Source organism: Lissotriton helveticus, chromosome 2_1 (assembly GCF_964261635.1).
Source record: "Lissotriton helveticus chromosome 2_1, aLisHel1.1, whole genome shotgun sequence".
Taxonomy (NCBI): Eukaryota; Metazoa; Chordata; class Amphibia; order Caudata; family Salamandridae; genus Lissotriton; species Lissotriton helveticus.
The window spans coordinates 1,990,635,333-1,990,648,699 of record NC_136059.1 but is presented as its reverse complement, the minus strand read 5'-3'; the positions used below and the strand labels follow the sequence as shown (position 1 = coordinate 1,990,648,699).

At 45.8% G+C, this 13,367-nt stretch overlaps 1 protein-coding gene across 8 annotated transcripts in view; it reads right to left on the bottom strand.

Annotated features, from left to right (window-relative positions):
- The window catches only part of TLR2 (toll like receptor 2), a 192,954-nt gene that overhangs the window by 58,732 nt on the left and 120,855 nt on the right, over positions 1-13,367 (bottom strand). For 5 of the 8 annotated variants that reach the window (XM_078676951.1, XM_078676949.1, XM_078676948.1 and 2 more), the window contains one exon: positions 9,839-9,944. The exons of 2 other annotated variants lie outside the window; for them this stretch is intronic. The gene's annotated coding sequence lies outside the window, so the exon portion shown is untranslated. Of the gene's footprint in view, positions 1-9,822; positions 9,945-13,367 lie in introns of all 8 variants that reach the window. One more of the 8 variants, XM_078676950.1, reaches the window with a different exon arrangement.

Below are 13,367 nucleotides of genomic sequence, written 5' to 3'. Positions count from 1 at the left end.
CTGCCTAGCTGTTTCCTCATTCTTACCTTACTGTAGACTCATAAATGGTTGGCTTGATCTATTTCCTTTATGGATATGTGCTCTTTATGGTTTTGGTTATTGACTGTTTGTTTATTGTAAACCTCATGCTTTCCGAGATCGAAGAATTTTAGATAAAGGTTTTCAAAACTTCTTGAGTTTGTGGTTATTATAAAAGTATAAATAGAATATATAAAGTATAAGTATTTTGGTGTCCGCCTTTCTTTTACAGCTAGCTCCCTGATCCATTGTGATCAATAGGTACCCGTAACAGTGGATTGGTAAGTCGGGTACACTGAAAATGAAATAGGAAGGACTCTGGGATACTGGTAGTAGAGTGTATGGTCACCCGATGAATGTATATGATAAAGTGAATTTTATGGGCCCGATACGTATATGGTAAAACGAGTAGTCAGGTGACCTCCGCGCTCTATCACCTGCACCACTTACTTAAGATATAGGTTAATATATCTAATGGTCACTACACTTAAAACCTATAAGTCACCCCTATTGCAGGCCTTAACAATCCTGAAGGCAGGGTGCTTTGTTCTAAGTGAGAGGGTGCCACTGCATGAGCAGAAGACCCCTGCAGCCTACGGAGTCCCTTCTCCCGGCATGCTAGTGAAGCAGCCATTTATGACATAAGGAGTGGCATTATGCGACCACGTGAAGACCAACTCTAAAACGGCTGAAACAAACTCAATTGAGTTTGGTGTCAAATTCTTGGCGAGTGACATTCTAAAAACGTGACCTGTAATGCACTGACTTTTACTGGTGTATTGTGTGTTACTTGCGAGTCTCTTTGCTCGTTTTTACCGTTATTTTAACGTATTGCAGACAGCATTCTTTCAGCTTACCTGCACTCATTTTCGCATCATTTGCACGGCTCTATCGGCCGTTTTGGGGCTTTACGAAGGGCTAGGAAGTTCCTTTCACGGCGGCCATCTTTGTGAGGGCAAGAGCGGTGGGAGCGCTCTAGTGTCCCCCATAAAAGGAGCCCTCTGACCGTGCTCGCGAGATTCTTGGCGAGTTACATTCTAAAAACGCGACCTGTAATGCACTGACTTTTACTGGTGTATTGTGTGTTACTTGCGAGTCTCTTTGCTCGTTTTTACCGTTATTTTAAAATTGTACTTTTCTCACACTGTATTGCAGACAGCATTCTTTCAGCCTACCTGCACTCATTTTCGCATCATTTGCACGGCTCTATCGGCCGTTTTGGGGCTTTACGAAGGGCTAGGAAGTTCCTTTCACGGCGGCCATCTTTGTGAGGGCAAGAGCGGTGGGAGCGCTCTAGTGTCCCCCGTAAAAGGAAACAGCTGTCTCCCGCGCTAGCGGTCACGTTTGCGGGAGCGCCGTCCCTTGCGCCGGAGTCTGGCCTGAGTCAGCCCGTCTGCGCCCATCCGCGCTAAGGCTGCGTCAGGCGCCAGACCCCCTGCTATTGCGGGGCTGCAACCTGCATGGTAAGATGTGTTACTCCAAGCAAGAGTTACTGAATCTTCAGCATCATACCTGCACTTGTACCAGGCGGAACCCAGCTCATATCTTGCACCCACTGCCACACCCTTCCAAGCTATGTACCCTCACTAAATTAAAACCAAAACCTCCTCAATCTACACAGACAACCCTTAGGATGGGACACCTCAATGTCAGATCGATGCAGAAGCATCATCTTAACATACATGATCTCCTAGCTGACTACTCCCTTGATGCCTTGTTTATGACCGAGACGTGGCTCCATGACGACATGGACTCGGTCATCAACCTCGCCACTCCTATGGGGTTTACTACATGTACCGTGAACATAAATTCAAGAGGGGGCGGACTTGCACTCATAGCTAAATCGCACCTCGCCTGCCAATTAATCAAAGCTGACATTAGGGGCAGCGAAAGTGCTAGATTTTCCATTAAAGCCAACCCTCAATTTTGCGCAACTGGCCTCTTGATTTACAGACCCCCTGGCGCGGACACTCCTTTCATCAACTCGCTCCTACAGTACTTGGGCACTAACATCACTAAAACCTCCAATCTTACGATCATAGGTGACCTTAACCTACACCTTGACCGGGACACTGAGCCCAAAATCTCCACCTTTCTTGCGGATCTTGCCGCCCTCCAGCTTAATCAACTCGTGAGTGGCCTCACCCACAGAGCGGGCCACCTCCTTGATCCCATCTTTTCCAACATCGAGAATGGGACTGCTGGTACACCTATTCCTATGGCGTGGACAGACCACCATTTGGTGATCTTGACAGTCCCTTGCAAACCCACCCCCGCATCTGCTCCTACCCCTCAAGTCCAGAAGCGTCCGTGGAGAAAACTCCGCTTGGAGGAGCTTCATAATCTCCTAAGGACTAATCCCCCTCCCCTGAGTGACGACATTGACCTAGGATATGACCAGTTCTGCCACTGGATAACCCAAGCATTGGACTCTCTGATCCCAGCTAAGTGGGTCAAGGCTCGTGCCCATGCGGCTAGCCCCTGGTACAATTCAGAATTAGCCATTCTGAAAAAAGAATGTAAAAAGGCGGAAAGAGGATGGAGGAAAAATTATGACACTAACCTCAAGCATAATTATGTTCAAGTACAAAAAACCTATCATCGTCATGTCTGTAGAACAAGGGCGGCGTATTATGCTACCGAAATCAACAGTAGCACCAACGCCTCTAAAACTGTTTTTAAAATTCTAAAGGACCTCATTGCAACAAAAAAACACCATTTCTGCTGCCACCTCTCCAGACCTATGTAATAACATGGCCAATTTCTTTACCAACAAAATAAAGAAAATTTATGAGACCTTCCCCTATTCCCCTCAGATTTCCGTTACTCTAGACCCTAGTAGACCCTGTCTTTCCTCCCTCCCCACACTAGAACGTGAGAGTTTCCATAAAATCTGTAAAAAAATAAAATCTGGCTCCCCGGCTGACCCCCTAAAACCCGAGACCTTTTGTGCAGCCAATGAGCTTGTCACGGAACCGATTCGGAATATTATTAATCGGTCTCTCACTACGGCCAAAATTCCCTCTAAATGGAAGCAGGCATGGGTTCCCCCCATCTTGAAAAAGCCCACTTTGGACCCCACCCTTCCTGAAAATTTTCGGCCCATCTCACTTCTCCCCTGGCCAGCTAAAATCATAGAAGCACATGTCAACACCACCCTCACCAACTTCCTCCTAACCAATAACATTCTGGATGACTCCCAACACGGGTTTAGAGCTGGTCACAGTACCGAGACAGCCTTGCTTAGTGTTACAGAGGACCTCCGTACCATTCTTGACACCGGCGGAACGGCAGCACTGATCCTGTTGGATCTCAGTGCTGCCTTCGACACGGTGTCACACGAGGCCCTCTTGATGAGATTGGAGGAAGCAGGAATCACAGGCACGGCCCTAGGATGGTTTAAAGACTTTCTTGCCAACAGATCCTTTAAAGTCTCCACCCCCCCTTACATCTCTAAAGAGCACAACATTGGACAGGGGGTGGCTCAGGGGTCATCACTGAACCCCACCCTGTTCAATGTCTACGTCCGACCACTAGCAGAAGTGGTTAAACAGAGTGGTCTGACGTTAGTATCTTACGCAGATGATACCCAGTTGGTGGTAGCTCTCAATGGTAACAACGGTCTGGAGGCCCATCACTTCAAGCAGACCCTTACTGACATCACCAACTGGATGACGGCGAATTTCCTCCAGCTCAATGCGGGGAAAACGGAGATACTGCTCTTGGGGAAAAACACCGCATCCTGGGGCGAAAATTTGTGGTCTGATACTTTAGGCCAACCTCCTAAGCCCAAGGAATGTGTAAAAAACCTGGGAGTATGGGTCGACTCAGCATTGAAATTCACTCACCATACCAAAAAAGTCGCAGCCACCTGCTTCGGCATCCTGCGCAATTTAAGACCTATTCTGAAGTTTTTCAACTGTCACACCCGCCAGGTAATTGTCCAAGCTACCATCCTTTCTAGACTGGACTATGCCAGCTCCCTCCTACTGGGCGCTAACCTGGCGGAAATTGCCAGACTTCAGAGAGTGCAGAATGCTGCTGCCAGAGCACTGGTAGGTCTCCCCCGCCACTCCTCAGTGGCTGGAGCTCTGAAAAAACTGCACTGGCTCCCGGTGGGAAAAAGGATTCAGTTTAAGGCACTCTGCCTTGCCTTTAAAATCCTTAAAACCGCCTCCCCCCCGATGTTGCGCCCCCTCCTGACGGAGTATATTCCTGGGAGGTCACTTCGTTCAGAAGGACAACATCTGGTGGTCATTCCCCGTACCAATCTAGCCAGAATGGGCGGCCGATCCTTCAGCCTGCTCGCTGCCAAGCTCTGGAACAGCCTCCCGGAAACTATCCGTGGCATGCAGGACCTTCTGGCTTTCAGGAAAGCCATCAAAACCCTCCTCTTTCAGTAACCGCACCTCTTCTTCTTTGGTGCTCTTTTCTTTTTCTGCCTTTAGCTTTGCTCGCAGCGCCGGGACGCCCCTTTGCTGGGGCAGCCGAGCGCTATACAAATCCCAATAACATTAACATTAACATTAACATGTTGGAATCATATACCCCCTCACTGGTAACCGGTGTGGGAGGTATGATTCCACCCTTCAGAAGCGAGCTTCGTTGGGTCCCTGGTGTTGCCGGTACCAGCTTTCTAGTCCGGGACAGCACAAAATGGTTGCTGCCGACGGAAACACATTTCTGCCCTCCTTCTGCTGAGCCAAGCTCGAGCAGGGGAAGGCAGAACAATGGCATGCTGTCACAGGGAGGTGTGACCACCTCCCAGACAGGATTTAGTGTATTAGGGCTGGGTGAGTGCGCTCGCAAGCGACTGAAAGTCTGCCTGAGGGGTACATTTGGTGTCCCTGTGCATAGTCCTGTTCAAACCAGTCCAGGGAGCCGTTGGATCATGCTCTGACACGAAACTGCACAAAGGACATGGGAGTAACCTCCCCACTGTCCAGACCCTTCCCTGGGAGAGTCCCCTGAATCTGTCCAACCCTCTCCCGTGGGTACAAAAGAGCTTACCAGGTTGTAGGACCCTAGATTGTACATGGACAAGATTCTGAACCAGAAACCACTGAACTTCGTCCATCTGGACACTCTGGACTTTGCTGGACTTCGTTTGGGCCCAACTTCATCTCCCTCTCAGTCTGAAGCATTGTCTGTGCCCGTGGAATATACAGGCTCCGTGCAGGACCTGCGGAGCATCAAGGACAACTGAAGATATCTCCCTTGGAGTGCAGGAGTCCGCTGACTCTGAGCTCCTACAGTCTCCAAAGACTTCAGCAACACAGGATGTGGGTTTCTACATCCCTTGAGGTCCGAGCTGCCCTCTCACCAAGTTTGTGGTCAGAATCCCTCGTGGGGGCTGCAGTACCCGAACCCTCGTACACAGCGTACATTTGCAAGTGCATATGCTTTTTTGCGTTTCCCGAACAAGTGCATTGGACTCCAAGTAGCACCGACCTCTTGCACCATTTCCTAACAAGAACTCCGGCCTCCTTGCACCAAGTGCACCGTGGGCTTTTTTTGGTTAAATCGCTCGAGGTCCTCTCACGTCTCCTCTGCCTCCGGCCTGTGGGTCCATTTGACAGTCAACTTTGCTTTTCTTGGGCTCCCCTGGTTGCTCCAGGCCTGCCCTGTCTCCCCTTGCTTTGGTGAGTCTCCTGGACCTTGCTGGTCCGAATCCTACTGATCCTTGACCTTCTGCGTTGGTTGTCGTTGCAAAGGCTTGTTAGTGCTCCCGCCGGGCACCGACCCCGCAGCACTTGACATCCAGCTCGTATCCAGCTCTGGTCATTCTCAACGTCTCCTGGTCCCTGTAGCTGCAGAGTCAAGACCTCCATCAACGCATCTGGCGTCGGTGGGGATTCGTCTACCGAGTCCCAGGTAACTCCTGAGTGACCCAGACTCTGTCCCCTCTGCTTTCTGGTACTCTTCGACAAGAATCCACCATTGTATTCCAACTGACACTTTTCTTCCTTCCAGCAGCGGCTCTTATTCGAAGTCCTCCATTGGGTTCGCGCCAGTTTTCAACGCCACTTCAGACCAATGCACCCGGCTCCCCTGGGATAGGTAACTTGGGTACATCAGTATCCACAGGTGGGGTGGCTCCCCAACCTCCTAACTTCCATGGGGTTTCTTCTAAGTCTACTGGGAAGGGTCCTTTAACGCTAAAACTTCAACCGCGACTTTCCCATTGAATTGTACGAAGCACACGGTTGAGTTCCCACACCGCACCCGTGCTCCGTGGAGTCCCTACTTCCTCACCTTGGGTGGTTCCTTGGGGTCCCAGCAATTCTACGTCCTCTAGACACTGTCTTGACTCGAGTTGTGGTTCCTATACCACTATTTTAGTATATGGTTTGGCCCCCCCATGGGGCCCACTGTGCATTAGTGCTATTTACTATCATTTCTGTGCTTAAGTGTTGTGTGTTTTGTGATTATCTCCATGTAGGAGATACTGTGTCATACTGAGAGTATTATATTAATAAATACATATTTTTATAAATACTGTGTGGTTCTCCTTTCATTTAACCAATACTATAAGGTTGCATTCTGGTAAAACAAGCTGCTTAACATTCCTTCAAGACTAAGCATGACGGCTGCTCTCCACAACTCCCACTTGGATAGCTTTCTAAGGTTATCTTTGACCTCTTAAATTACCGTAAGGGTTGTTTGGACTGGTGCAAGGTTCCCAGTTTAATTGGTGGACAGCATATACCAGGCCAACTTCTCACAGGTATAGAGTGGAATACAGTGTCAAAGAGTAGCATAGAGTGAAGTACAAAGTTGTAGAGTGGAGTTGCATACAGTAGAGTAGAGTGTTGGACAGTGGAGAGGCATAGAGTGGAGTTAAGTACAGTGGTGCAGAGTGGGATGAAGTGGAGTGGAGTGGAGAATAGTATAGTACACTGGAGTGGGGTAGTGTAGAGTGGAGTAAAGTGTCATAGACTGGAGTGACATGTCGTAGACTATAGTATCGTAGAGTGGTGTAGCATACAGTCAAGTAAAGTGTAATAATTGGAGTACTGTGTTGTTCAGTAGAGTGTATAGGGTGTCATACAGTATTGGAAAGTGGTGTAGAGTAGAGTGGCATACAGTTAGATTTATGTTTGTAGGGTGGAGTGGTGCACAGTACAGTACAGTACAGTGTTACAGTGGATTGTCATACTGTGGTATAGAGTGCAATGGCATTGAGTGGTGTACAGTGGAGTGGCGTACAGTGGCGTAGTGAGTAGAGTGGAGAACTGTGTCAGAATAAAGTGGAATAAAGCAGGGTGCAGTGGCATACACATAGTTGTGTCAGTGTCGTACAATGGACTGGAGTATAGTAGGGTAGAGTAGAATGGAGTAGAGTGTTGTACAGTGGCATACAGTAGAGTACAGTGTTGTACAGAGGAATGAAGGTGTATAGACAGGAGTAAAGTGTACTAGAGTGCCATACAATGTAGTACAGTGTTGTAGAGTGGAGATGCATAGAGTACAGTACTGTGTGAAACAGTGGAGCTACGTAGAGAGGATTGTTGTATAGTAGGGTAGAGTGAGGTACAGTTTCACACAGTGGAGTAGAGTTGAGTGGAGGGGTGTAATGTAGTGTGGAGTAAAGTAAAAAAGAGTGATTTGGTGTGTCATAGAGTGGCATGAACTGGAGTGTACTTGTGTAGCAGTAGTTATAAAGTAGAGTGGGATCTTGTACAGCAAAGTGGAGTGGTCTGTCATATAGAAAAGTGTCATATAGTGGAATAGAGTGTTGTGCAATGGAGCGTACAGGCACTGAGTGGAGTATAGAGTTGGACAGTGGAGTGTACGAGGATCAAGTGGAGTAGAGTGTCGTAGAGTGCCATGAAGTGTCGTAGAGTGGAGGAGGGTGTCATACAATGAAGCAGCGTAGAATGGAGTAGTGTACACTGTAGTGGTGTAGAGTTGATTACTGTAAAGTGGAGTAGCAGAAAGTGGAATAGTGTACAGTGGAATACTGTACAGTGTATGTCTAGAAGAGTGGAGTAGTATAGAATAGAATAGCATAGAGTGGAGTGGTGTACAATGGAGTGGCATAAAATGGAGTAGGGTACAGTGGATTAGTGTAGAGTGTGTTGGCAGTTGTGCAGAGTTGAGGAAACTGCTATAAATTGGAGTAGTGTCTCAAACAGTAGAGTGGAGTGCTGTGTCATACAAAGTTGGAAACTTTCATAGATTGGAGTAGAGTGCCATACAATAGAGTGTACGGGAATAGAGTTGAGTTCAAATTTGGACAGTGAAGTGTGCAGTGATAAGAGTGGGGTAGAGTCTAGTAGAGTGCAATAAAGTGAAGTAGAGTTTTGTAGAGTGGAAGTTTGTGGTCATTTTAAATGGAAAATCTGCTGATTGCAAATGAGTGTGCTACTACTTCATGCTTTAGGTAAGTATTAATTAAAAGTGATAGTTTTGAAACATGATTTGAGAAACATTCCTGCTTCCGCCATGATGACAATGCTTTTAATGAACTAAAAGGCAAGTCAGTGGTTATGTGCATTCTATATGTGGCTAGATTTGCATTTTATATAGATCAAATGTTTAGCCTATTAAATCAAACAAAAGTATTTTTTTTACGGCAGACATGCTGAACTCGCATATTTGAAGGTACTCTCATATGTGATAAGGAAGAAAATGCTGGATAAGTAATTTAAATATTTGCCCTGGATCACGCAATTTGAAACTAGTTTATGGGTCAAGAGCATTATAATTAGGTCGAGTAGATTATTTAAGTCACTATCCCCAACCAAATTCTTGAGCTACAAGAATATATAACAATCAATTAACTTATTTCATATCAACCAGTAAGGCGCCTGGCCCACGAAAGGTACAAGAAATACAAATGCAATACACCACACAGTACATTATCAGCATAATCACAGTCTCTTCCTCTATCATAGCTGACATTAAACATCACAGAGAAGACCTTCAATGGGTTCAGCAGCAGCCTGGTTAGGGTGGTAGAAAGTTAGATCAGTAGAGAGCATACTATTGTCAATGCACCCAGTTGGGAAACTCTGAAAACAGTGATCTTACCACACTTTGAGCTAAATGATCACTATGTTATGTAAACAATATTTGGGCTCATGCCCAATTAACTCTACCACTACCAAAGTGGGCATTTCCTTGTTCCTCACTGGTGCATTCAAAAACCATCCATGATTCAACACCACAATTTATAGCTCATCTGTGGCTCCTCAATAATGGCAGAGGAGTGTCACCCCACTGCTCAGAGCCAGAAGATGAAAAATAAAATGATAGTAAAACAATTTTATTATAATTTTATTTTTCACTGACAGCCAATGCGAGTCTGGGGTGGGTCCGGCCAGACCATCCTCTATGCCTATGGACAGCGGCAGGGAGGAGCAGTGGTGAGCCCTTGTAGGTGTGCATGTTTGTTTGGCCAGTTGTCTTAGGCCGGCCAAACCAACATGCACACTTATATTTCTCCAACCCAGCTCTGTGTTGCACAGTGGGTGGAGAAAAGTCACAGGCTCCATGAGCGACCATCAAACCAGCCTGCTCGCGCCAATCCCGACCCTTCTCTCATGCTTGGTAATAGCATGAGAGCAGTGTCTGAATTGGGTGGTGAGTCTGGGAACCTGTGCTGTGTGGCCCATGGACTGATGGGAGCAGGAGAGTACTGAGGCGGTAGGCGGTGTCAGCTGTCTGTTAGTCCTTATTTTGTATTACCTCCCTCCTCCGCTGTGCTGTCCCACCAGTTTTTAATTGGCAGTGGCTGGCACCGTTATAGCTTTGCGAAGTAGAACATTTCTAGCAAAGGTAGGAAAAATATATACCCACTTCTGCTTTTAATCACCTTTGAGTGTTCTTTTGCAAGAACTCTTCAGTCCAATAAGAAAATGCACTTTAAAGCTCCATTGCCACTCTGCTGTCTCCTCTTTCAATTTATGACCAGGATAAATCTGTAAAAACCAAAAAAGAAAGTACAAATTTCTTAAAGCAAGGTTTTATGTCAGGTTGGTGAGATTGATTGCAGAGAATACTAACACTTTCATTGAATTTAAAGGCTTCTTATTTACGTTTCCTGCCTTATTTAGTTTTGAGACTATTATTTAATTAATGGCATCACACACCCAGACCACAAATCCAGGAGAATTGGGAGATTCCAGATACAAGTTGGTGACACAGAGGGGAAATAGGGTGGGTGTCCTTCTTCCAACTGTTATCTCATGTGTTATGGTTACAGCCAGCTCAATGCTTGAGAAATAACATGTTTGAGGGGGAGGGTCACATTTGGAAAGGATACTGTCAATTTGTCTATATTTGCTGATTATTCCGTAGTGAGAGTGCAGAACCAGGAGTGGTTGCTAAATCCATGGCTTGAATAACTAAAATGTTAGCAGTGGATATCAGAATTTAATATGAACATGTTGAAGTAAGAAATCCTAAATATCATGCTCTTTAAGAAGGGGTAATAGCATTTGCTCGGACATCCCCATATAAGTGGGCCACTAACTGCACTAAATAGTAGTGAACATATTTGACACGCCTGACACCCCAAATATTAAGGGAAAACCCACACACCCTCTTAGCTTGGAAAAATGAACAACCTTTGTGATCTAGTATTTGAGTTTCAAATATTGCTCCTCGGCTTTGCTACAAGACTCTTAAAAAGCTATAGGATAGATTGACCAGATTCGTTATGGATGGTGATAAGTCTGAGTTCCTCTCTAACAAATTAACTTTGTAAACCATGGTCAATGAATCTTTGTTGCCTGCTGTGAAGTGTAGAGGGGAGAAATAAATCATTAAAGCAAACTTAACAACTTTAGAGAACCATGGCTCTGAAGAATCACAGACTCTGAATTCCAAGTTAGGGGATTATTACAAAGCCAAAAATATCTGGACATACAGACACCTCAAGACGAGGTTGTAGAAGTACATTGGAACTAATACAAATCTGAATCTACGGGCGAGACAAAGACACTGGATCATAAAGAGAATGACAAGTTCCAGAACCAGAACACAGGCAATGATTACCCCTACGTCAAGATCTATCTTCATTTGGGAAAATACATGAAAAGCATTAGTCTATCCCTACACTATCACTACCGTGACATCCCTAATTAACATTCCTGAGGCAAGATCAGGAAAAGGTGTCAGCTTGTGAAGACCTCCTAAGTAGTACACTCCAGTTGTATGGGTCAAGCAGCCAAAGCTACAGAGCTTGTTCTAAGATGCTCCTTCCCTCTCCATCGATCTCCTCACCTCCTCTCCTCTCTCGACTCAACCCCCGAGACACTGACCCTAATTCAAAACGCAAAACGTAAAACATGCCCACTGCTTGCATCTTGATCCCGCCGGGCAATCCTCATAGGGGTTCTTCCATTTAGTTTCGATATTCCCTGCTCCTGGCTCGATGACCTTGATTTCCAGGCCTCCTTCAGTGAGAAAGAACACTGGCTTCCAATTATCATCATTCTTGCATAAAAGTATCTTCTCCTGCCTGAGCCTAACTCCTAAAACAAAAGACGTTATTCTAACTAAGACGACTTTCTCCACCAGCAACAGAAACGTGAAAACAGAACAAATCCAACATACAAATGAGATTTATCTCTTTACCACATCTCCAATATAGATTAATACAATTTAAATGTTGAGGGGTATTCTGTGCATCATTTAAAACTACCTAGGGGCATTGCACTTTTCAAAATCAGATTAGCTGGCTGAGACCAGCCCTGGAGGCAGTCATAAGAGATTTCAAAATGCTCCAGACGAGAGGACTGAAAGGCCCACAGTGCAGCAGGGGCTAGAGGAGGAGCCGACAGCGCTATACAGTGCATCAATCTCTCCCCGAACGTAGAACACGCCTGGATTGTGCCTTGGCAAAGACCAGGCCTAGATCGGGCCATCTTTGGCTGTTATCGGAGAAAGAGGCTGGGCCACTTTTTATGGCTCCAGGGCCATTGGGCTTTTCACGTTTCTGCTGAGAACATACTGTATTTGAAACAGTGTCTTTTCTGCTTTTAACTGTTTCGTTTTTTGCGCATCCCCCAGGTGTAGTAAGATGCAAATTATGCCCACTGGGAGTTTTTACAGCATGTTCCATTCACTCAAACTTCTTTTTTAAAAGGCACAGATTTGTGTTTTTGTTTACTTCTCCTGGTATCTTCGGAGTATCTACACTAAAATGGGAAAGAGACATTTTTTGATTGTGAAGGCCACCATTGAACCCAAAAGCTCCACGTTGGATACCTTATTAGCAAGGGTTATTGGAGTGCTTAGCAAAGAAATTGACCTAGCCGAAAGGCGTTTAACCCTACACATTTGTGACCTGCCACCAACATCTTCACCCGCAGACATATGTTCAATTGAGACCTGGGGAAACACGGGCGATGGTGGTACGCTTTATCACAAGTTTGATATCCGAGCCGGAATCACTACCCTGAGAGAGCCTGCCCAATAGTGGTCCAGCAGGTAAATGCAAGAGAAAAGCAAAATGCTCTGCCCACCGACAGGCATGCCCTCCCAAATTCCTTCCAAATAGCAACTCAGGCTTTTTGGACACTGGCTCAGAAACGTATGGGTATATTTTATAATATGAACTGGGCACCCTTAATCGAGAAATGTACGTCTGTATTTAATTTGCACATAGCACCATTGATTGGGAAAATAGGGACACTGGAAGCTGAACATGGCAAACGTCTTACCCTTTGCTAACATTCCCACACCATATTCTCATTTGAGCTGCTTCGGCCACATACCAGAAATCAACAGCAGGGCCTAATCAAATGTCTACTGATATGAACAGGGCAACCAACAAAAGCACTATGCTTCCACAGGTCTAGAAAAATGTTACCAGACCTGCAGGTCTAGTGACTTGAATAACCTGCTCGACCAAACTTGTGATTGACCCATAAACCCATCTCAAATTGTGTGATCTTAGGCAAATATTTTCTTGCACAGAGTCCTCTTTTTCTTCATTATCACATTTGACAGCACCATCAGATAAGCAAGTTCAGCATGTCAGCTGTGCAAATAAGCATTGGCAAAGCCAACAGATCTCTCCTTTGTGACCAACTGGCTTTTCCAATACCTTTTGGCAATGGCCTACGGCAACAGTCTTTTTCTCGATATTGTGCAGCATCATAAAAAAATAAAAAATAAAAAAATGCACAATGATGCGTCTGCTTGTGGTGGCAACACAGAGGCGGGGTATAAGCACACATAAAGAGAAGAACACAGAGTTGGGGTGCAGGGGGAGAGAACGCCACCAATCGCAATGTAATTCTCACAAGAAAGTGAGAAGCACACAAAAGTGGGGGAGCAGGGAGATGCATCTGAGGGCGAGAACAACATAGAGCGAGGGTGTCGGAGAGAAGTAA